This window comes from Cupressus sempervirens, chromosome 10 (assembly GCF_028749045.1).
Source record: "Cupressus sempervirens isolate cs-2001-9-10 chromosome 10, ASM2874904v1, whole genome shotgun sequence".
NCBI lineage: Eukaryota > Viridiplantae > Streptophyta > Pinopsida > Cupressales > Cupressaceae > Cupressus > Cupressus sempervirens.
In genome coordinates, this window is record NC_143127.1 from 420,206,457 (window position 1) to 420,231,941 (window position 25,485).

A 25,485-nucleotide genomic window follows, 5' to 3' on the forward strand; every position below is an offset into this window, starting at 1 on the left:
CATTAGACTCCATTTTCTAATTGTTCTAATAATATTTTGTCTATATAAAGATCCCTATCACAAACCAATAAGACTCATTGTAGATTTTAACATGAATAATTTTCAAATTCTTAACATTATCATCTTCATTAAACAACTCTAAAATTGTTTAATATATATTAAATAGTATTCAATATACATTATAAAAAGTTCACTATATAAACTATATTAAAATATCTGTTCTTTTAGTTTTCTCTCATTTAAAAATCCATTTATTTAGATTGACTAATAATTAATTACACTTCTTCAACTATTAACTAATGCATATTAATAAGATTCTACTAAGAAAAAATTGCAATAATATCTTTAATTCATTCCATGCTTTGATATATTATTTTTGTGAAGTTTAAGCATAAACAACTCTTGGTTATGGAAAATGGAGAAATATCTGTTCTTGAATAAAACAGTCCCAGTACAACGGTCATATCTCCTTAATGAACTGTTGGATCGGGCTGAAATTAAAATATGTTGGAGAAGGCCAAGTTGCGCCAATACTGACTGGAGCGATCGAATAAATTCGATCACGATAAAAAGTTATGAATGACTGAGTTCGGGTCTATCCAAGGGGCAGCGATAGGACAATTTGTGATGAATTAAAAAATTTCTCTTAAAATAATTGTTCTCTAAATTTAACCATAAAAGGGTTTGTTCATATGCATCTAAAAATATAATTGATAGAAAGATTACATCCAATCATTCGAATTCTCACCATAAGATGTAGTGCCTACCCCTAAGTCGCATTTCTATCATCCTTGCCAACTCTTTTAGGCCAATTTATGTTTGATGATTAGTATTATTATTCTAGAGATTATCAGATGTTGTTTTACACTCAGTTTATTATATGATGAGATTACTTGGTACTCTATATTTCATGCATGTATGATGATTATTCAATGTTTTCAGTTATCAATGATGATTAGTTAGATGGTTTATTATCACACGTGCTTTCTTATGGATACTTACCACATACTGCATGTGTATGGTGTGTGTGTTTGTTTTTATTTATGTATGGTGTTTCTGATGTGGTTAAGGAAGGGAGTCATAGTCACTTGCTAGTCGGGATCTATACGATGCACCACTTCCTGCCATTATTTGTTTAGCTTAGAATATTGTGTTTGTACATGCGTGGATTTTATGCAGGTTGCAGGTACCGGGTATCAACTTCCCTGAATTGCCAATATGAGCGTACCTATCGCATTGTCTCAATGGTAAGAGAGGGGAGATAAACTCTTAAGTCCAATTTCTAAACCCTTTAGCCAATTGTCCTAATTGATAATTAGGACAAGTATCTGAGTTAAGTACCCTCCGAATGCATCAAATGATGTAATTTCAGGATTATAACTTTTTTATTTTGATTTAGTATGTGTTTTTCTATGTAGGGTTTTCGTATGTTGTTATATGAGTCCTTGATGTATTTTCTATTAATTAAGTCTAATTAAAAAGATTAATTAATGATTTAATTTAATAGAGAATTAATATGATATCTTTAATATTTAATTAATTGAGAAATTAATTAAATAAAAGAACTAAATTTGGAGATTAAAGTTCAAAGATAAATTTAGAACAGGATAATATTTATTTAATTTAATAATAATATATTGGAGTCCATTTTTAAATAAATGCTAAATATTATTGTTAATTAAATTAATTAAATATGTTATCAATTAAGTTTCTAAAATTAATTTAAAAAGTTGAAAGACATTAAATTATTAAAGGATTTTAGATCGCATGATCTAAGCATGAGTTTAAATTTGAGTAATAAATTAAAAGATTAAATTATAGAAATTAATAATGTTATTTTAATTTCATAAAGTGCATATGAGATTAAAGTAATAAATTAATTTAAAATAGAAGTCAAGTAGAATTTTAAATAAAGTTATTTAATAAATCAACTTAATGTGCATAAAAGATGAATGCAAATTAAAAGAAAAGATAAGAAAGGGTAATTGGAGTTAACTCAGTTGTGCAAAGAGTCTTCTCGGGTGAACGCACAATTAAGTGCCCCAGTTTGAGGAGAAAATTTGCTTATCACAATGTTGGGGGTTCATTCTTCGGAGACACGAATTGGGACACGTTTTTGGACGGAAATTTTTGGGAGACTACTTTTGGAAGCGAATTTTAGAAGGTTGATACTAAGAAAGTTTTCCAGAAGAAGGTTACTGACAGGAGCGAATTCTTTTACAATTCCTGGAGATTGCATGATAACATCAGGATCGGGTAGGGTCTTGTGTTTTTTATTATCGAATAAATATGCAATTTTCCTTTCCTATCTTCTTCGTGTCTGGGGTTTGTAAATCTGAAATTCTCTGCGAGGAATATTTAAACATTACGATATTGGAATTTATCAGATGCTTGTTTATAAACTTCTATATACATGAGATTTAAATGGAAAGGGTTGAATCTAATACCGAAATTTTAGATTAGAAGTTTGGATGGTTGACTATATTTCTATACCAATATAAAAAAAGAGGCAATTCTTTAATATATTTATATGTTTATATATTAAAGAGGAATTGAGTTAGTATATTTATAAATCTATATATATATTTATATATTTAAACAAAATTAAATTTCAAATAAATAAAAAAGGGAAATTGTTAAAAAAACAAATTCATGGTTGTTGTTTTTTTTAAATAATATATAAAACAAAAAATATGATTAAGTGGGAGGGAGGGAATTACCCCGTGCCCACCCCCACTGTCGGCGGAGCCGACAGTACCTACGTCGCAGGTACTGCGACGACAGGTACAGAGTACTTGCCACCGCAGGCCCTGCGACCGCAGGACTGCAACAGACCACATGGGTCTTGCAAGCCGACGAGCTTTAAACGTGTATTTTTAAATGTTTTTTTTTAATTTTAGTTTTTATATAATTTTTATTATTTCTAAAAATAAATTTTATTATTATTTAAAAATTTTAATTAATAAATTTTTAATATATTTTAATTAATAATATTTTAATCTTTATTAATATTTAATAATTAAATAATAATGCATTTAGCATAGTTTTTGTAAATATTAATTTATTAATAATTTTGGTTAAATATTAATAAATTAACAATTAATAAATAGATTAAAATAAGTAATTAGAACAAGTAATTATTGATTAATTTAATTAAAATTAGTTTAATTAAATTTAATTAATAATGAATATTATTTGATTAAATTGTAGATTCGGATTATTGACTTAATGGAAGTTATTATAGAAATGGGTTAATCGTAAGGGGTAGTTGTGAAAACTTAGTTACCTGAATTCGACATTAAATGGAAACATAAACCTTACCTTAACTCAATAATAATATACTTTCAAATCCAATCTCTGAAACTTTGATGTTTTCTATGTGTTCTCTGTGTTTTGGGGTTGGTTTAGTGTTGACCAGTTTAGGTTGTTACCAGAGGCTCGAGGTTGTAAATGTGATGTCAGGATGATTTGGTCTCGATCTTTCTTAACCCGACCATGGTAATGTGATGAAGTGCTCTATGACATGATTGTGTTTACTATTTGTTATTGCTTTCCAGTTTCCTTGTGTGAAGCTGAGATGTATGTATTTGAGATACCTAACTTAACCATTTTCGAGTCTCGATCAGTTATATTTGATAACCATTTTTGAGTCTCGATTAGTTATACTTGGATTGCTTTTTGGTCGCTTGAGAGGACTGAAGTGTTTGTTATGTTCTTGATGATGTCATGTTTTGACTTGACCATTTTGGAGTCTTCGATCAGTATTGTAATTTACTATTGGGATACTTTCTGGTTGCTCATTGGAGAACCATTGGATTTTGTGATTTATCATTGATGCCTTCAGTTTCTGATAGAGAACTGTCGTGATCATATGATTATTATTGGATGCTTATCGGTTGCTCATGAAGAATGATGTAATTTTGTGGCTTATCTTTTATGATGTTTTTCAGTTGCTTGTATAGGACTGAGGTGATTTTATTATGATTCTTGATTTGTGATTTCATAAGCCTAGGGTAGGTTATCTATGTGTAGTGTCGGGAAGTGGCTTGCAATGGGGATCGGGGCCCTAAGAGGCTGCCTGGAGTAACCCATTGTAAGTTGTTTTAATAAGTGAAAACATTTACACTAAATGAGAGAAAATGAACCTAACAAGATAATTGTATGTTCTCTCCCATGCCTTGAGTGCTAGTACAGACTAGGATGGGGTAGAGAGAACGCTTGGTTACGACTTTGCATTCCATAGTATGCCTCGTCAATAAGAGAGGATACTAGTGGCCGCAGGGATCAGTAGGGACCCGAGATTCCTAAGGGATTGCTCAGGTAACTTCTACGTGACTTTTGCGATGACACTTTCCCGCTTGCATATTAGGTTTCCTACATGTCTTGTGGTACCTCTGGGTTTAGATGTCGATCTTTTTAGGAACCCTTGAGTTAGCATACTTATAGGATTTCTTGGACTTAGAAAGTATATATGATTATAGGTTTTGTTATCCTATTTGGGACTTGAGACTATCTCCTCAGCGCGGTGGGAGTGGACCATTTAGGTTCCACGCGGTCGGGTGGTAGTGCTTTTTACTCTTACCATTGAGATTCGTTCCGTGGTCACCGTGGCTAGTGTTTTTGTGATTGGCATTTACCTTCATTATGTTCTTGGATTATTATGATGGATGGTTAGATTTTATGATAGATGTTTTATCATTATGGATGTATGGATGTATCATGTATAGTGAATAGTTTCATATATTTTTATTGTACTTTGTATCATGGATTTGAGGATGTTGTATCTTTATCTTTACATATGTATATTCTTTTAAGCCTTTCATACCCTGTGACTTGTACAGTGGATGATTGAGCATTCCGAATTAATCTGCCAAGAGGCATTCAGAACAAATGTATTATATGGACATGGGACTTCTGATTATTCTTTCATATGTATGTGATAGTTGTTAGACTTAGAATTAATTAAATTTAAATGTGACTCAACGTCTTGGGATCCTTAAGAAATGTAACTTGCAAAGTATGGTTATCGATGATTACATGTTATTGCTTCCGCTACTATGTGTTTGATGTGTATGTTATACATTCTTACTTTAAAATAAAATAAAATGTTTAGCAAACTTAGTGAAACTTTAGGTTAATTCTTTTGGGTCCCTTGGCAGGGCGTTACATCTGGTATCAGAGCCCGAGTTTCTACATTGGGAGCTCTGGGTATATTGGAACGCCACTAGTGTTAACTAGTTGAACAAAAATGCAAACCTTAAACTGAAACTTGAAACTAGTTGAACTGAAACATTACGTAAACTATTAGTTACATTTTTTTTTTACTTCAACACTTAGACTTCAAAACTGAAATTATACTTAAACTAAAATTATAGATAAACTGAAAATTGAAACTATCCTGTTTGCAAAACATGTGTCTTTTATCTATGTGTTTCAATAGTATGTTTCATGGTTATTTTAGCAGCTTGTGTCTTGGATATTATTGTAGGATGGTATCTGGGACGAGATCTTCTGTTAGAGGCCATAGCCTTGGCCGTGGCAGAGGTCGTGGACGAGGCAGAGGTATTAGTGTTCATGAGTCTATCCACGAGAGCCCCATTCAGGAAGAGAATAGGGAAGAGCATGTCAGTGAGCATCAAGAAGAGAACCATAGAGAGGAGCATGTTGACTCGGAGGAGGTTGACATGAGGCAAATGATGCGAACCATCATTGATCGCCTACCTCATGTTCATAATCAGGATAGAGCACATCAGGTAGGACATGAGCATAGACCTAGGTCTAGGAGCCCTCTGAGGGATCGACATAGATCCATTGTATCTTCACAGATGAAGGACCTTCAGAGGTCCAAGGTCAAGCCCTTTAATGGGCAGGGTTCTGGATATGTAGCTGAGCAATGGCTTATTGCCCTTGACGGGATTTTTTCTATGCAGGACTTTGACAGTAATGTCAAAGCGAGGTTTGCTATCACCAACCTAGAGTTCTGTGGGGCCACTTGGTGGACAATCGAGGAAAAGAAGTTGGGCATTAACATGGGTAGTGTCACTTGGGAGATTTTCTTGGAGAGTTTTCATGAGCGATTCCTACCAGAGGAATGGAAGCAGCATAGAGCAGATGAGTTCCATAACCTGAGACAGTTCACTATGACCATTGTAGAGTATGAGCGCAAGTTCTATGAGCTCATGCCTTTTTCAGGATTCAGTGACAACCCAGCATAGTTGGCACAACATTTCATTAGAGGTTTGAACAACCATTTAATTGGGGGTGTTAAGGTGTTTGAACCTAAAACCCTCAAGGATGCGGTACATCGAGTCGTCCTTGTAGAGCAGAGTGTGAACCTAGGACATGGGGGTTTTGTAGGAGTACCTTCAGCATCAGGATCGAAGGGTGGTCAGGGAGCAGGTGGCAATAGGAAACCTCCTTCTAGGGGTAATCAGCGGCAGGAAGGTACTTATCCTCCAGCACAGAGTGGTGGCGGTGGTTCCAATACTAGGAACTATCATAACGCTCAGTGCAACAAGCACATCCAGTATGACCAACCATCTCAGAGTGTTCAGTCTTATCCTAGTGGGGGTAGTTTCCAGTAGTCTAGTGCACCTAGAGTTCAGAGGAGCTTCAATGGAGAGTCTTTCTCATGTGGACAACGCGGACACAAGTCATCTCGTTGCCCTCAAGGGAAACCACAATTCTCAGGCCAGAGACCCACAGCTTCAGAACCTATAGTTGGTGGCATGGATAGAGCCCAGAGAGTGTACTTAGTGGAGTCTTATCCTCCTATAGGGGGAAAGGGTCCAATGGGACCCGCACAGTGAGTCCTTAGCTTTTCTTTTGTTGTAGTCTTCCAGAAGTAAGCCTAAGTCTAGGGGGGGTGGATGTAGTGCCTGCCCCTAAGTCGCATTTCTATCATCCTTGCCAACTCTTTTAGGCCAATTTATGTTTGATGATTAGTATTATTATTCTAGAGATTATCAGATATTGTTTTACACTCAGTTTATTATATGATGAGATTACTTGGTACTCTATATTTCATGCATGTATGATGATTATTCAATGTTTTCAGTTATCGATGATGATTAGTTAGATGGTTTATTATCACACGTGCTTTCTTATGGATACTTACCCCATACTGCATGTGTATGGTGTGCGTGTTTGTTTTTATTTATGTATGGTGTTTCTGATGTGGTTAAGGAAGGGAGTCGTAGTCACCTGCTAGTCGGGATCTACACGATGCACCACTTCCTGCCATTGTCTATTTAGCTTAGAATATTGTGTTTGTACATGCGTGGATTTTATGCAGGTTGCAGGTACCGGGTATCGACTTCCCTGAATTGCCAGGATGAGCGTACCCTATCGCATTGTCTCAATGGTAAGAGAGGGGAGATAAACTCTTAAGTCCAATTCCTAAACCCTTTAGCCAATTGTCCTAATTGATAATTAGGACAAGTATCTGAGTTAAGTACCCTCTGAATGCATCAAATGATGTAATTTCAGGATTATAACCTTTTTGTTTTGATTTAATATGTGTTTTTCTATGTAGGGTTTTCGTATGTTGTTATATGAGTCCTTGATGTATTTTCTATTAATTAAGTCTAATTAAAAAGATTAATTAATGATTTAATTTAATAGAGAATTAATATGACATCTTTAATATTTAATTTATTGAGAAATTAATTAAATAAGAGAACTAAATTTGGAGATTAAAGTTCAAAGATAAATTTAGAACAGGATAATATTTATTTAATTTAATAATAATATATTGGAGTCCATTTTTAAATAAATGCTAAATATTATTGTTAATTAAATTAATTAAATATGTTATCAATTAAGTTTCTAAAATTAATTTAAAAAGTTGAAAGACATTAAATTATTAAAGGATTTTAGATCGCATGATCTAAGCATGAGTTTAAATTTGAATAATAAATTAAAAGATTAAATTATAGAAATTAATAATGTTATTTTAATTTCATAAAGTGCATATGAGATTAAAGTAATAAATTAATTTAAAATAGAAGTCAAGTAGAATTTTAAATAAAGTTATTTAATAAATCAACTTAATGTGCATAAAAGATGAATGCAAATTAAAAGAAAAGATAAGAAAGGGTAATTGGAGTTAACTCAGTTCTGCAAAGAGTCTTCTCGGGTGAACGCACAATTAAGTGCCTCAGTTTGAGGAGAAAATTTGCTTATCACAACGTTGGGGGTTCATTCTTGGGAGACACAAATTGGGACACGTTTTTGGACGGAAATTTTTGGGAGACTACTTTTGGAAGTGAATTTCAGAAGGCTGATACCAAGAAAGTTTTTCAGAAGAAGGTTACTGACAGGAGCGAATTCTTTTACAATTCCTGGAGATTGCATGATAGCATCAGGATCAGGTAGGGTCTTGTGTTTTTGATTATCGAATAAATACGCAATTTTCCTTTCCTGTCTTCTTCGTGTCTGGGGTTTGTAAATCTGAAATTCTCTGTGAGGAATATTTAAACATTACGATATTGGAATTTATCAGATGCTTGTTTATAAACTTCTATATACATGAGATTTAAATGGGAAGGGTTGAATCTAATACCAAAATTCTAGATTAGAAGTTTGGATGGTTGACTATATTTTTATACCAATATAAAAAAAGAGGCAATTCTTTAATATATTTATATGTTTATATATTAAAGAGGAATTGAGTTAGTATATTTATAAATCTATATATTTATATATATATATATATATTTAAACAAAATTAAATTTCAAATAAATAAAAAAATGAATATGTTAAAAAAAACAAATTCATGATTGTTGTTTTTTTTTTTTAAATAATATATAAAACAAAAAAATATGATTAAGTGGGGGGGGGAGGGAATTACCCTGTGCCCACCCCCACTATCAGCGAAGCTGACAGTACCTGCGTTGCAGGTACTGCGACGATAGGTACAGAGTACCTGCCGCCGCAGGCCCTACGACCGCAGGACTGCGGCAGACCACATGGGTCTTGCAAGCCGACGGGCTTTAAACGTGTATTTTTAAATGTTTTTTTTTAATTTCAGTTTTTATATAATTTTTATTATTTATAAAAATAAATTTTATTATTATTTAAAATTTTTAATTAATAATATTTTAATCTTTATTAATATTTAATAATTAAATAATAATGCATTTAGCATAGTTTTTGTAAATATTAATTTACTAATAATTTTGGTTAAATATTAATAAATTAACAATTAATAAATAGATTAAAATAAGTAATTAGAACAAGTAATTATTGATTAATTTAATTAAAATTAGTTTAATTAAAGTTAATTAATAATGAATATTATTTGATTAAATTGTAGATTCGGATTATTGACTTAATGGAAGTTATTATAGAAATGGGTTAATCGTAAGGGGTAGTTGTGAAAACTTAGTTACCTGAATTCGACATTAAATGGAAACATAAACCTTAACTCAATAATAATATACTTTCAAATCCAATCTCTGAGACTTTGATGTTTTCTATGTGTTCTCTGTGTTTTGGGGTTGGTTTAGCATTGACCAATTTAGGTTGTTACCAGAGGCTCGGGGTTGTGAATGTGATGTCATGATGATTTGGTCTCGATCTTTCTTAACCTGACCATGGTAATGTGATGAAGTGCTCTATGACATGATTGTGTTTACTATTTTTTATTGCTTTCCAGTTTCCTTGTGTGAAGCTGAGATGTATGTATTTGAGATACCTGACTTAACCATTTTTGAGTCTCGATCAGTTATATTTGATAACCATTTTTGAGTCTCGATCAGTTATACTTGGATTGCTTTTCGGTCGCTTGAGAGGACTGAAGTGTTTGTTATGTTCTTGATGATGTCATGTTTTGACTTGACCATTTTGGAGTCTTCGATCAGTATTGTAATTTACTATTGGGATACTTTCTGGTTGCTCATTGGAGAACCATTGGATTTTGTGATTTATCATTGATGTCTTCAGTTGCTGATAGAGAACTGTTGTGATCATATGATTATTATTGGATGCTTATCGGTTGCTCATGAAGAAATGATGTAATTTTGTGGCTTATCTTTTATGATGTTTTTCAGTTGCTTGTATAGGACTGAGGTGATTTTATTATGATTCTTGATTTGCGATTTCATGAGCCTAGGGTAGGTTATCTATGTGTAGTGTCGGGAAGTGGCTTGCAATGGGGATCGGAGCCCTAAGAGGCTGCCTGGAGTAACCCATTGTAAGTTGTTTTAATAAGTGAAAACATTTACACTAAATGAGAGAAAATGAACGTAACAAGATAATTGTATGTTTTCTCTCATGCCTTGAGTGCTAGTACAGACTAGGATGGGGTAGAGAGAATGCTTGGTTACGACCTTGCATTCCATAGTATGCCTCGTCAGTAAGAGAGGATACTAGTGGCCGCAGGGATCAGTAGGGACCCGAGATTCCTAAGGGATTGCTCGGGTAACTTCTACGTGACTTTTGCGATGACACTTTCCCGCTTGCATATTAGGTTTCCTACGTGTCTTGTGGTACCTCTGGGTTTAGATGTCGATCTTTTTAGGAACCCTTGAGTTAGCATACTTATAGGATTTCCTGGACTTAGAAAGTATATATGATTATAGGTTTTGTTATCCTATTTGGGACTTGAGACTATCTCCTCAGCGCGGTGGGAGTGGACCATTTAGGTTCCACGCGGTCGAGTGGTAGTGCTTTTTACTCTTACCATTGAGATCCATTTCGTGGTCATTGTGGCTGGAGTTTTCGTGATTCGCATTTACCTTCATTATGTTCTTGGATTATTATGATGGATGGTTAGATTTTATGATAGATGTTTTATCATTATGGATGTATGGATGTATCATGTATAGTGAATAGTTTCATATATTTTTACTGCACTTTGTATCATGGATTTGAGGATGTTGTATCTTTATCTTTATATATATATATATTCTTTTAAGCCTTTCATACCCTGTGACTTGTACAGTGGATGATTGAGCATTCCGAATTAATTTGCCAAGAGGCATTCGGAACAAATGTATTATATGGACATGGGACTTCTGATTATTCTTTCATATGTATGTGATAGTTGTTAGACTTAGAATTAATTAAATTTAAACATGACTCAACATCTTGGGATCCTTAAGAAATGTAACTTGCAAAGTATGGTTATCGATGATTACATGTTATTGCTTCCGCTACTATGTGTTTGATGTGTATGTTATACATTCTTACTTTAAAATAATAATAAAATGTTTAGAAAACTTAGTGAAACTTTAGGTTAATTCTTTTGGGTCCCTTGGCGGGGCGTTACATAAAATTTCTATTTTAATTTCAAATCTTATCTATCTAATTTCACAATATAAATTCGAACCCAAACCCGATTAAGATCTAATTATTTCTCCTTAATTGGATATAAGATTTTATATTGTTTTCTTCTCAACCAAATAGCATATCTAGATTCCTATTTCAATTATAGATTTAATCACAAAGAGTATTCAGATACATATAACAAACATGACGAAGACAGAAAGAGAAATAGTGCAAATAGAATATGTGATTATCACGAGTGCACCTGGACACTGATGCTAATTCGCTATGCCTCAAAAGTTCATAGAAAATTCCTTCCTTCTCCATCATTGCAATTCCTCGAAGATCCAAGCCAACCGAGAATCTCCAAGCGACTAGAAGTGCTAGATGAAGCATCGAAACATGTAGAAAATATATGAGCATATGAACTTCTTCCATGCATGTAAGCTTTGAAGCTTCCATTTTAAGCTTGTAGCTTGTAGCTTCCATTCAGCTTCCATTAAACTTCTACGAATGCCTGAATATAAAGAGCTCTCAAGAAACTTTTGGAATGTTTCTTGAAACAGCTGGAAGGTGTCACCAACTAAGCATGGGTCTTTTCCAACCTTTTTGATGAGTCATAGAGTTGTAGACACCTTATGCTTAATTGATGCACTAACCCCCGTGTTGTTGACACATGTTAATTCCCATGCAAGCTTATAATTCCAATTTACTTTTTAAATAATTTGTATTTAAATTTTATAACTTTCATTTTAATTTTTATAACTTTTATTATTTTATTTTATTTTATAGTTATTATTAATTTTAATTTCTAGTTTTCTTTTATTTAATTCCTTTTCCCCAATAATTCACATTTAATTAATTACAATCAAAATATCAAAGATCATGATATTTTATTAAGTTTTTCAAATAAATAATTTATTAATTAGATCTATCTATTAAGACTTAATTAATGGAAAATTCACCATAGACCTCCAAGATAAAATATGAAAACCCATCATAGAACAAATTATACAAAATAAATCTAAAGGGTTAAAAATCACGAAATATGTCATCCAACACATTCAATGGGTATTCAACTTTGATACTTGTCCTAACTCACTAGGACAAATGGTTTTTAGGTTTGGGATTTGGACATGAGAATTTATCTCCCTTCTCTTATCATTGAGATAATGTGATAGGGTACGCTCATCCTGGCAATTCAGGAAAGTCGATACTCGATACCTGCAACCTGCATAAAAACCATGCATGTACAAGCACAATATATACTAAACTAAACAGGCAATGGCAGGAAGTGGTGCATCGTGTAGATCCCGACTAGCAGGTGACTACGACTCCCTTCCTTAACCACATCAAACACACCATACAAAAGCAAACATGCACACAATACACATGCAAGTATGGGGTAAGTATCCATAAGAAAACACATATGATAATAAATCATTTTACTAATCATCATTAATAATTGCAAACACTGAAAATAATCATCATACATACATGAAATGTAGAGTCTAAGTAATCTCATCATATATCAACTGAATCCATAGCACAATATCTGATAATCTCATAATAATGTTACTAACCATCAACATGAAACTAGCTCTAAAAGAGTTCAGCAATAATAACAAAATGCGAACCAGGGGCAGGCACTACATTAGTACTTTGACCAATTAGGATGTAGTACCAGAGGCTTGGAGGTTTATGTTCTATAATGATGTTATGGTTAGTATTTGGTCACAATCTTCTATACCCGACCATTGTGATATAGTCATGTATTTCTATGATGAGTTCTAATGCTTTCCAGTTGCTTGTACATGATTAAGGTCATTATTGTGATTTTCTTGGTGTAACCTTTGAGTTTCGATCAGTTATCTTTTTATGATTTCTAGTTGCTTGTATAGGACTAAGGTGATTATTGTGATTGGTTTTAGGTGTTTTCTAGTTGCTTGTAAAGGACTGAGGTGAATATTGTATTTTATCTATAGGTGCTTTCTAGTTGTTTGTAAAGGACTGAGATGAAAATTGTGATTTAATGAGTTGTACTTCTTAGGAGCCTAGGTAGGAAATATGTGTGTACATTGGGAAGTGGCTTGCAATGGAGACTAGAGCCCTAAGAGGTTGCCTAAGTAACCTATTGTAAGTTATTTTAATAAGTGATAACATTTCATTACATGGGTTTACAATGAACAAATAAGAGTAAGTTTTTTTCCTCATCCATGCCTCGAGTGCAAGTACAGGCTAGGATGAGAGTAGAGAGGATGCTTGGTTGTGACCTTGCTTTGTCAGTATGCCTTATTTGTACAAAAGGATATTGGTGTTGCATAGAGACACTAAGGGGCCAAAGTCCAAAGAAGTTACCAGGATAACCTTAGAGTTGGCTCATGCGATGACACTTACCCACTTACATAGTAGATTTCCTATGTGTCTTTGTTGCCTCTGGGATTAGATGATACTTGTGTATTGGTACCCTTTGAGATAGTTTTCTAGTAGATATTTCCTTGACCTAGATATTGTTTATGACTTGTGGATTGATTTGCGTATGGACTTGAGACTATCTCCTCAACATGGTGGGAGTGGGCCATTTAGGTTCCATGAGGTCAGGTGGTAGTGTTTTTTACTTACACCATTGAGATCTGACAACTAGATGTTGTTGCTTTATGTGCTTGTGTAGTTGTACCTTTTTTTTTTATCTTGTATTTTTGTTGGATGGTTATACTTTGTTATATTGTACTTGATTGATCAAAGATCTTATAAGATGATGTATTTTATTTATGATGTATATTCTTTGAGCTTTTCATACCCTGTGACTTGTACACTAGATGATTATGCATATTAGTTACATGCCAAGTGATGTCTTATGTAATTGTATATTATTTAATTGGATTTGTACTTGTGATTTTTCGATGATGTGGATTTTAGTTTTATGTTACATTTAATATTAATAAACATATATATGTGATCAAACATCATGGAACCCATAAGAGATTTAATCTATTTATGATGATTGTATGTATGTGAGTTATTGCTTCTGCTATCTTATCTCTTGTTGTTATTACCTTTTCAAAAAAATTTGTTTGACAAACTTAGTAGAAACTTTAGGTTAATTTATTTTGGGTTCCTTGGTGGGCCATTACATCTAGTATTGAAGTCAAGGTTTCTACCTTGGGAGCTCTAGGTATATTGGAATGCCACTAGTTGTCAACCAATTAACTAAAACAAAACTTAAATAATTTTATGTATCTATTGCAACTTAAACACTTGAAAACTTCAAACATGATTTCTTGAAACATAGAAAAAGGCAAAACTTGAAAAACTCTTGAGTTGGATTTCAGACATATTTTCTTACGATTGTGCTTTAAAGTGGTATGCCTTTGTTGATTTTGTGAGCATTTTTGTTGTTCTTGTGAGGGTTTTTTCAGTGGAATCTTATTCTCCTACAGGGGAAAAGGGTCTAATGGGACTCACATAGTGAATAGTAGAGTTTTATCTTTCTTGCAGGCTTCCAGGAGTAAGCCTAAGTTTAGGGGGTGGATGTAATACCTACCCCTAGTTTGCTTTTCATGTTGTATAGCTAGATTCTTTTAGGCTAGTTTTATGATCATGTTTTATGACTGTGGTACTTGGTTACTAGATTTGATTAGATGTTATTTCATATTCAGTTGATATATGTGATGAGATAAATAATTACTACATGTGTTCATGATTATTTTGATGATGATATATGTATGTTCATATAGTGATTTCAATTATTTCATGATGATAGTTAGATGGATGATTTATATGTAGTTTATATGGTTACTTACCCCATACTTGCATGTGTATTGTGTACTTATATGTTTTCCTTTATGTTTGACATTTCTGATGTGGTTAAGGGAGGGAGTCGTAGTCACCTGCTAGTCAAAATCTATATGATGCACTAGTTCCTGCCATTATCTATTTAGTTTAGAATTATATGTGTATGTACATGCTCAGATTTTATGCAGATTGCAAGTACCAGGCATCAACTTCCCTGAATTGCCAGAATGAGTGTACCCTATCACAATATCTCAATGGTAAAAGAGGGGAGATAATTCTTGAGTCCAAATCCTAACTCTAAGCTAATTGTCCTAGAAAGTAGGACAAGTATTTAAGTTAGTTTTACCCTTGGAAATTCATCAAGTTACGTGAATTTGTGATTTTGACACTTGAGTTTGTTTTAGTATTCTGTACTTTATACTAGGTTTTTGCATTTAGTCGGGTCTGTTGTGATTTTCAGTTTTAATTAGATCAAATTAAAAGATAATTTAATGATTTAATTTGATGAATGTTTTATAAAGAAAAATCATTATTTAATTATATTTAATTAATTGAGAAATTAATTAAATTAAATCATTAAATTTAAAATATTTAATTAAAGTTCTAATTTTGTCATAATCATATTTATTTTATTTAATAATAATATATTTAGGAGTTTCAATTTTATAATAAACTCTAAATATTATTTTAATTTTTTTATCAATAAACGACTGAAGCCTTCAATTATATTATGATAATAATAAAATTAAATACATCAGAGTATCTTCATTCAAATGGGCACTGGTAGGAAAGAATGGAGAAGAAAACCTCTAGTCTAGCCCGGGACCATAGTCCTATTTTATTACAAATTTAAAAGGGGCATACCCCAGTTGAAAATCACAGATCTATTAATAATAAATACAAAAGGATATTGATCCTTTCTTGCTATTGTTATTATTCCCATTTAACTCAATGAACAATTGAGTATATCTCTGAAGCTTTAGTGATTTCATATGATCCTTTCCTAATCCATTTTGATTGAGAGGTTTTCCTTTTCTAAACCTGCTACTCAATTTACAACTTGATATAGATATTAGTTTTAATAATAAAACCATAGTAAAACAATAGCATCTTCTAGGATGAAATTTGAAACACTTCAGCCAACTCAGAGGGGTTGAGCTGAAGGGAACTACTAAGAAAAGCTAAACCTCGATTTAGAAATTAGATCACAACAAATCAATTGTATAGCTAATGTTAACTATAACATTGATTTTTCATATTGAGTTAGGTTAATTTTCTTTAAGAGTCCCTAATATGCAGTTTAAATGTATACATAGCAATTCCTGACTATACTAAATTAAACTACCAATATAGCTAATCAAACTAACGGAGAGTAGGTAATAATAGCAGCTTTGGTAATGAAGTTCAAATACCTTTTTTATGATACAAAGTGAAAAACTAGTGCTCCAATCACCATTAATTAGCCTTTGATATTTAATTGGATCCTAAAAATAATAATCAAAATACCATATTCCTAAACAAATTCGCTACCTTAAGCTATAGACTTAATTAAATTGATAAAAATTTGTCTCGATTTGATTTTGTTCATTGATTGCTACAAAAAATTCTGCGAATGCCTTTGATATTTCTATACTTTATACAAAAAATTCTGTGAATGCCATTAAAGGAAGCTCAAAACGAGAATACCATATACTAAAATGAAAGAAATGAAATTTGAACCGAAAACAAGAATGCCAAGAAAAGATTAAGGACAAATAAACCTTAGAAAATATAAACTTTTATTTCATAAAACTAGTAATTACAGAGCCACTATACAGTATGAGAAATTCAACTAGTTGGCCTCTAGAATGGCTATTAGTTGAGGAAAACTGCCACCCAAAAAGCACTAAATAGCTAAACTAGTGCTCTCCATAACATCCTTCCCTAACTAAGCTGTCCATACAAGATATATAACAAAACCTTGCTGGCAACGAACTGAACAAGAAAATCTTAAACCAAACTATCAGAGAAACAGAAGTAAAGCACCCTATCATATACCGTCATTGAAAGAAAATGGGGAGAAAAAATAGGGGACACCCCCTAGCCAACTAGCCAGGCCTAGATGTCTATTTCCAATAAACCATTATGATCTTAGATATGTCATTTGGCTTCTCAAGCTAGAAATTGGGAGGAAATTCAAAAGCATTTTTCTCCCTACTATTTTTCTCCATGTTGGGGGTGCAGGACTTCAAGGCCTCAAGGTTGTCCAAAACCACTCTTGGATGGATGTAAGCATTAAAAATGTCTAAGTAGTTTTTCAGCTAGTCTGTACTTTCATCTTCCACAATTCCTCCCCACCGAAGGAGGAATTGGATACTTTTCTCCATTTTCGGCCACTCCTTGTAAAAGGCCAAATTCTCTCGAATGACAAGGGACAGACACCGAGTTCCTACAGCCAAGTCAGGGCTGCCAGGTGGGAGTGCCATGTATTTTTCTAGGAGGGGAACCCTAAATTTCTCATTGATACTCTTAATAGCTTCTTCTAACCCCATATGCCAAACTAGGTCGAAAATATTGCAGCAGAGCCTAAACATAGCCCATTTCTCCACCCTAGCTCTGGCTAAACAACCAATGAATGCCCCAATTATATCATTGTTGGTCCACCAAGTGAACTCGTAGTTGAATGTGCTTTCACCGATGGCCCAACTAACTATGATTCTAGTCATATCATTGACCAACTTCAAGACCCTACTCTATCTCTCCGATTTAATGTTACCTTGGAAAGCCATCGTCCATACCTTTGAGGTATGAAAGAGACAGATATTTGAATCCATCAAAAAGGTTAAAACACTTTGTAGATTGAGGTGGAAAAGACAGATGAAGATATAAAGGGAAAAAATCATTTGAGGAAAGACCTAGAAGAACCTGGAAACAAAGACGTCATCATAAAATGACACTAGCTAGAACAGAGGCACGATGGAAGCCAGAGTAAATCTAATGATGGAAATCGGGGAGATCTCCATTGAAATTATCATGAAATGATGACAAGTACCAATTTGATGGAAAGGTTAAACCAAACCATCAAATTGGAGTAAGGATAAAACACTTAATAAATATATAAAAGAGGCTAAAAAATAACTATAATATGTACCTAAATGCTAAATCTCCACACCCCCCCAGAATATGAACCTAGCTATAATATGTACTTAAAAGCCTACGTACCTTATGATAGTTTATAAGATACCAATGGTTACCTAGGTTGAGTAATACAATCATAAACAAGAAAAATTAAGTCAAAGTAAGAACTAGGAGAAAGAAAATAATAATATTAGATAAATATGGGGAGTATTAGATAACATATTATAAATTATACACTTGAGAGAGGGTAAAAAATTTACCAATACTAAGCACCTAAGGAAGATATTAGATGATGGAAAATAGAACTTCACCAATGGCACCCTTGTTAGCCAGCTAGACTGCTTTTGCATTTCCTATCTCTAAATTCCAAGAAAGTTTTACCATTAGCCCCCTCATTCGCCAATAGATCAGCCTTCTTGCTACCTTTCCAAAAGATATGATGTATCTGAGTATCTTCAAGCTTATCTAGAATATTAAGAACCTCTTCTAATTTTGAGTTCAGAACCTAGTTAGGTGTTGCTCGCCTTCTTATAGCATTTAAAACAATTTGGGAGTCTCCTTCAATGACAATTTTGGATAGATCTAGATCTTGACAGAGTTTGAGCCCTTCTTGAAGAGCTTCCAGCTCTACTAAGTTATTAATAGTAGGTTTAATAGATTTGGCCCTTTTAGCTATCCAATTACTTGAATCATTAGTAATGATGTAGCAGATGCTTGCTAAGCCCGAGTTGCCTCCGGAGGCATTGTCGAAATTTAACTTGGACCATCCGATAGGAGAAGGAGACCATCTACAATTTTCCCTAGCCTCCTTATTCCTCTTTTTGTAAATGAGCGGGGGATTAATGAGATTAGACCAGTTTTTCTTAATGAGGCCATCCCAGCAAGAGAAAGATCCTTCTTCTTTCTAGGATTTCCTAATGTGGGAGTTTAGTGTCTTGACTATGCTTGCTTCTATCTTTTTAACAATCTCTTATGGTTGGATAGCTTGGTCTCGAAACAATCTTCTATTTCTTTCTTTCCATACCTCCCATATGAGGATAGATGGACTATTATTCCAAATGTTATTATAAATACCTTTGTAGATATTAGTAGGCCAACCTTTAAGAAGGTCCACTAGAGAGTTTGGCAAAGGGGCATGTCACCCCAACATATGTCTGAGCCAATCCCAGCAATGTTGGGTGTAAAGGCAACTGAGTAAGATGTGATTAGTATCTTCACTGTTTTGAATACATAACACATATCTAGAAGGACCTTCATACCCTAGTTTGTGGAATCTATCAACCGTAAGGATCCTGTTTTGGTATGCCAACCATAAAAAGAACCCAACCTTAGGTAGACAGGACGGGTCCCAACACAGATTGAGTGGGAGGTCCACTTCATCCCAGTTTTGGGAGTTAATAAGTACTTTATATCCATTTTTCACACTATACTTTCCATCTTTGGATGCTGCCCAAACTAGTTTGTCATTCCTTTCTACTTGTTTGATTTCTCTACTTTTGAAATTCTTTCCATATTTCTCTTTTGCCAAAGGATCCAAATCTATATTTTCCACAGATTTCCATACCCAGCTAGTAGTTCCATTTGTAGAGATCTTGGTTTTATAGTTGCTAACCTTGCAGCCCCATAATGAGATTAACTTCTCTTTTAGCTCTGTAGGAATCTCCAAGTTGTTTATAGGAGGGATTCCATCCCATGAGTCCTCCCAAAATAAGGCTTTGTCTCCTTTACCAGTATCCCATGTGAGATATCTACTAATTAGGGGTCTGCATTGGCAATAAAATTCTAGCTCTCTGATCCTTTAGGGAGAGTCTTCATCCTTAAGATGGAAAAGGTGTCCATCGCATTAAGATACTTATAATATATAATTTTATCCTATTTGCTACTGTTATCCATGAAGAGACACCATATAAGTTTTGCCCCAAATGCTTCATTTTGCCAAAGTAAATTTTTAATGCCAAGGCCTCTAAATTCCTTGGGTTTCCAAATACTGTCCCACCTTATGAGTGCTAGATTATTGAAGTCCTCATTGTTATTCCAAAGAAAGCTTCTAAGAGTTGTTTCCATCTTCTTATTGATATACTTAGATAGTGGCAGATATGATAAATAATAACTAGGGATGGCAAATAGGACAAATTTAATCTTAGTAATTTTGCCTACTTTTGTGAGCCATTTATCCTTCCAACCACCTATCTTAGTCTCCAATTTGTCCAAAATGTTTTTCCATACCTTCCTAGATTTTCTTGCTTTTCCAAATCTATTCCCAAATACTTGCAAGGAAATTCACCCTTCTTGTAGCCCATGATATGACAGATCTGCTTTTCTAATTTTGGGCTAGTGTTAATGAAGAAGATTTTGGATTTCCCTGCATTTACTTTTTGATTGAGGCTACCATATATAATTTAATGATAGATCTAATGTTTCGAGCCTCCTCTGGTGTGCTTTCACTTGGCAGAATAGTGTCATCTGCAAATTGTTGATGAGTTATATTATGGATATTATCTATTACAGTAATACCCTTGATAACCCCTTTATTGTAAGCATTGGTGATTGCTCTCCCGAAGGCTTCTACCATAATGATAAATAGGAATGGGGAGAGGCGGTCTCCCTATCTAATCCCTCTAGAGGTTTTGAAAAAGCCTTCTAGGGTATCATTTACAAGGATGAAGAACTCGATGGTAGAGATACATTGATAAATGAGGTTGATCCATTGGCAAGAAAAACCAAAAGCTTCAAGGGTCTTACATAGGAATCTCCAATCCACCACGTCATATACCTTTTGGATGTCTAACTTCATGAACATGCTTTCCCTTTTATTCTTATATGTTGAATGGATTGTTTCTTGAATAATAAGAATATCATCTAGGATTAACCTACCTAGAGCAAACCCAGTTTGTTCTTCAGAAATAATTTTTGGAAGAAATTGTTTTAATTCTATTTGCTAAAATTTTAGCTAAAATTTTATATATAATATTAAATAATATGATAGGTCTAAAATCCCTAGGACCTTCTAGGTCCTCTTTCTTGGGAATCAGAGTAAGAAAGGTGTGATTTATTTCAGATAGTAGCAAGCTGCTATTTCTAGAAGCTTCAATAGCTTTCCAGAGGTCTCCACCCAGGATATCCCAACATTTTTGATAGAAGAATGTGTAGAAACCATTAGGACCTGTTGATTTTTCCAAGTTCATGTTAAAAACTACTACTCTGACTTCTTCCAGGGTGATGGGTTTGTTTAAAAGTTTGTTGTCTTCAGAAAATAATACTTTCGGAATGCCTTCCAACATTTTGGATTGAGCTATTTTGTTGGAGTGGTCAATATTTAATATGTTTTTAAGATCTCTGATATTTTGCCTGGATCTTCAATAGAAGTACCCATATGATCTTTAATTTTAACTATTTTGCCTTTAGCTCTATTAAGGAGAGTAGAGTTGTGGAAGAACTCAGTATTCTGATCCCCTTCATCTAGCCATTTTTCTCTTGACTTTTGTCTCCAGAAAACCTCCTCTTTAGCTAATATATTTTCTTATTTAGCAAGTAGTTCTTTTTCCAACAGAACATTTAAGAATATTTTCCTTGTTCCATTTAAGAATATTTTCTTTCAGCATTTTCATATTTGAGACAAAGATGTACATTTTAGATCCTTTGAAGCTACCTAAGTTCCACCAATCTTTAATGTGTTTCAGAAAGTTTTAGTCTGAAAACTACATTTTTTCACACTTGAATGGGTTTCTAGCTAGTTTGGAAGGTTCTAAAAGAAACAATCTATGTAGAAAGTGGTCGGATCCAGCTATTAGCAGGATTGAGCATTGGATGTTAGCATTAATTCGACTTAATTCACCTTTGAGGAGAAACTTGTCCAACTTTTCAGCAATATACGTAAAGTCCTTCCTTCTATTGTTCCAAGTATAATTTCCATTATTAAGCGAGATATCAATTAGATTGTTGGTATCACACCAAAGTTTGAAGTCTTTAGATGCTTGAGAGGCTCTTTGAATACTACCTACTTTCTCATCGATGTTTGAAATCGTATTAAAGTCTCCTCCTAGAAGGATAAGATCATTCTTATGATTACTAGTGAATAAAATAATTTCTTCCCATAATCATTTCTTGTCTATATTATAGGTTGGACTATATACGTTCACCAGAATAAACTGAAGGTTAGATTTAGTACTTTTAACTCTACTACCTAACCAATTATTATTAGAGTTTAAAATTTCTAAAGTGACCATCCTAGGGTTCCATAAACCTCTGGAAGCCCCTTTAGATTCATGAAAGAGAGAATTCCAGCTCCCTATTTTCTTTTCTAACTTAGTTCCTTCTTCCTTATTTAACTTAGTTTCCTGAATTAGAATGGTTTCAAATTCAAATAGTTTTAAATTTTGTTTTAGTATTCTTTTAAATGCCCCTAGCATTCCAAGTAGTGATTTTCACAGTTCCTTGGCAAGGATCTTCCCCTTCCCTGAGCTAAATAAATGACTAATCTTTTGTTGTTCTCTGGCCTGACCATTTTCTTCTTTGAGTTCCTTGAGGAATTTTCTACCTCTTTTAGATTTCACCTTACTGTAGTTTGGGGATTTTAGTCCTTCCTGATTCATTTGGATACCCAACTGTTCTATATTATTTTATGCACATAAAGAAATTTCAGATTGATTATCTTCTTTCCCATCATTTACTTCACTTTCCATTTCCTGCATTAACTGCTCTACTATTTTTAGGTGGTCATTTGTGGCTTTGTTCTTTGTAGGTGTATACCTCCTGAGCTCAATTTCCTCAAAATCCTTATCTTGCATAATCTCTGGAAGTACCTCAATTGGTTGCAGAATTTCTTCATTTCTATCTTCACCTTCAATTTTTAATAAGTCTCTTTTTAGATCTTCGTAGGTATAATTATCTCCTCCTAATTTTAGAACTTTCTAAATCAAACTTGCCTTTTGGGCTTCACTACTCCTATCAATGTTCTTAAAGCTGAAGACTTCAATTAATTCCTCTGTTAACGCTTCTAGATTGGCTTCTTCTTCTTTGTCTAGATACAAATTCTCCTGCTCTTCCTCCCTAACTTAATCTCTATGTAAGAAATTTTGGAAATCTTATGTTAACCATCTTTTTATTTTAGATTGATCATTGCTATTCTCCTTCGAATTGCTATCAAAGTGAGCTACTAAATCTGATTTGGCTAGTGGAGTTTGCCAAAATTTGGATTGCCCTTTGATTGGTTCTTCTTTTGTAGTTGTTGAATCTTCCCCATTTTTTAATGTATTGTTCTGGGGAGATTCCATATCTTGGTCTAATTTCATCATCATCCCTTTTTTTGGTTCTGCCCCACCAAATAGAAGGATGTTTTATGTTTCTTCTATACTTCTAATTTCCCAACCCAACAACTTCTTAGAGGGTTGTTTCTCTAGTTTCTTTAGTGTTTCCACCTCTTTAATTGAAGTATTACTTTTCATATTCTTCTTAACTTCCTTTGATTTCCTAACTTTCCTATTGATAACTATTGATCCATATGATTTTGAGATAATCATATCTTTATGGCAATTTCTATCATCTATGTTGAAATCTTTGTCACTCTGTTTCTCACTAATCCTCTACTGATTTAGAAGGGAATTTTCACCTTTGCTTTCCTCAATACTTGCTTTTCCTTTATCGGGTCCTGGTGCTGTACAAATTCATTTTTTTTGCATGTTGACTGCTAGTTGTTTTATTTCCTTGTTTTTCCTCTAACACTTTCTTTTGTATATCTTTGAGAGCTGGGGGTAGACTCTACCTAAGATCTGATAATGAAGATGCCCTTGTAGGTATTTTAGTGCTTGTTATCCCTTGTTCTTGGATCTTATCCATGATTTTTATGATATCCTAGTAAGACTGGATTGAATCCTTCTTTTGCATAGATTCCTTTAACTACCATTTTTGGTTTCTAAAGTTCATAATTGGGAATGTGCTTTTGAGATCTGTAGTTAGTTGTAATGTTTTGAAAGTAATTTTATTATCATTATCTAATCTAATGATCTCTACTATTTTTCCTTCATATTTGTGTAGTTTTAATTTATAAATTGTTCTTTTGGTTTTGATTTCAACCTTATCAGTTTCCAGATTATAAGCTTTGCATTTGATTAGTAGTTTGATATTATTACAAAATTGAAAGGAGGAATCCAAGCCTATCAATTCACCTAGAGACGATCCTATTTCCTTAATAATATTTATGTGAAGGAGTTCTGGAGGAAGGGATTGGATACTAAACCAAGTTGGGATAACAAAGTCTACCATCCCTTCCTTGCAATCTAGAGACCAATCAAAAAATCTTAGTGTGTAACCTCTAAAAAAGCAATAAGAGACATAGAGAAAGTCCTTTTTAACGAATTCATCACTACAATGTATATATATTAATCTATTGGGGTGGTGAAAAATACTTACCTGATACTTGCAATAATCTTCTAACCATTTTTTGAGGTCAAGCAGTTCACATTTTGGACCGTTCCAATATGCAAAAATACCCACTCTTTGACATTCTTACCATCACTCTTCACATTTTTAGGGTTTGGAGAAAGTGCAACAGGTGGAGGTCTAGATGCTATATAAATGGCCCCTAAAGGGCTAGCATTAGGGGATCTACGATGGGGAGGGACATAGGAGCCAGGTGAGCCACTGGGGATGTCAAAATTGACGGATCTTTCCTCCTAGAATGGATTTTACTAAAATGATTCAGAGTTTTAATAAGATAAAGCTCTATGTGTTGCAAAGGTGAATAATACTTTTTGTTTCTTGAATATTTGGTCAGATTAAAAACTCTAATTTGGTTATCCAGGTTAGTTGTAGAAAATATAATGGGGCAAGGGAGTAAAGACCTGAGGTAAGAATTATCAATTAGATTGAGATTTGATCTCTGATGGGTTTGTGTCTATGGATACTAAAAATGGGGCATCAATTGCTTACTACCCACCCCATTCTTGATCTGAGCAGGTTCGACTCCTTTTCTGGCAAGAGAAACTAGAGATGCCTTTGAATAATTTTGACTCACTTAAATTTATTTGAGGTGCTCATGATCATTCTGCTCACTGAGGACCTCAAAATGATTTGAGGTCTCTACCGAATATTTGTTGGGCAATTTGGGTTTTGGAGGCGGAACATTGCTTGTAGTACTCCATGGTTGAATCTTCTTCCTAAGGGAGCATCAGAGATTTTGAGAAGGGTTTATCTTTGTGCATGCTTTGGAGGAGGGAACTATCTTAGGGTTTCTTGATTTGATCTACTTATAATTACTTTGATGATTTCCTTTTGTCGCTTGTTTAAAAAAAATCGCTGGATTTATG

The 25,485-nt window shown here is 33.6% G+C and overlaps 1 pseudogene; it reads right to left on the minus strand.

Annotated features, from left to right (window-relative positions):
* Nucleotides 1-2,840, minus strand: part of LOC149534493 (uncharacterized) — a 53,156-nt pseudogene extending 50,316 nt beyond the window's left edge.
* Between the last annotated feature and the right edge of the window lie 22,645 nt (nt 2,841-25,485).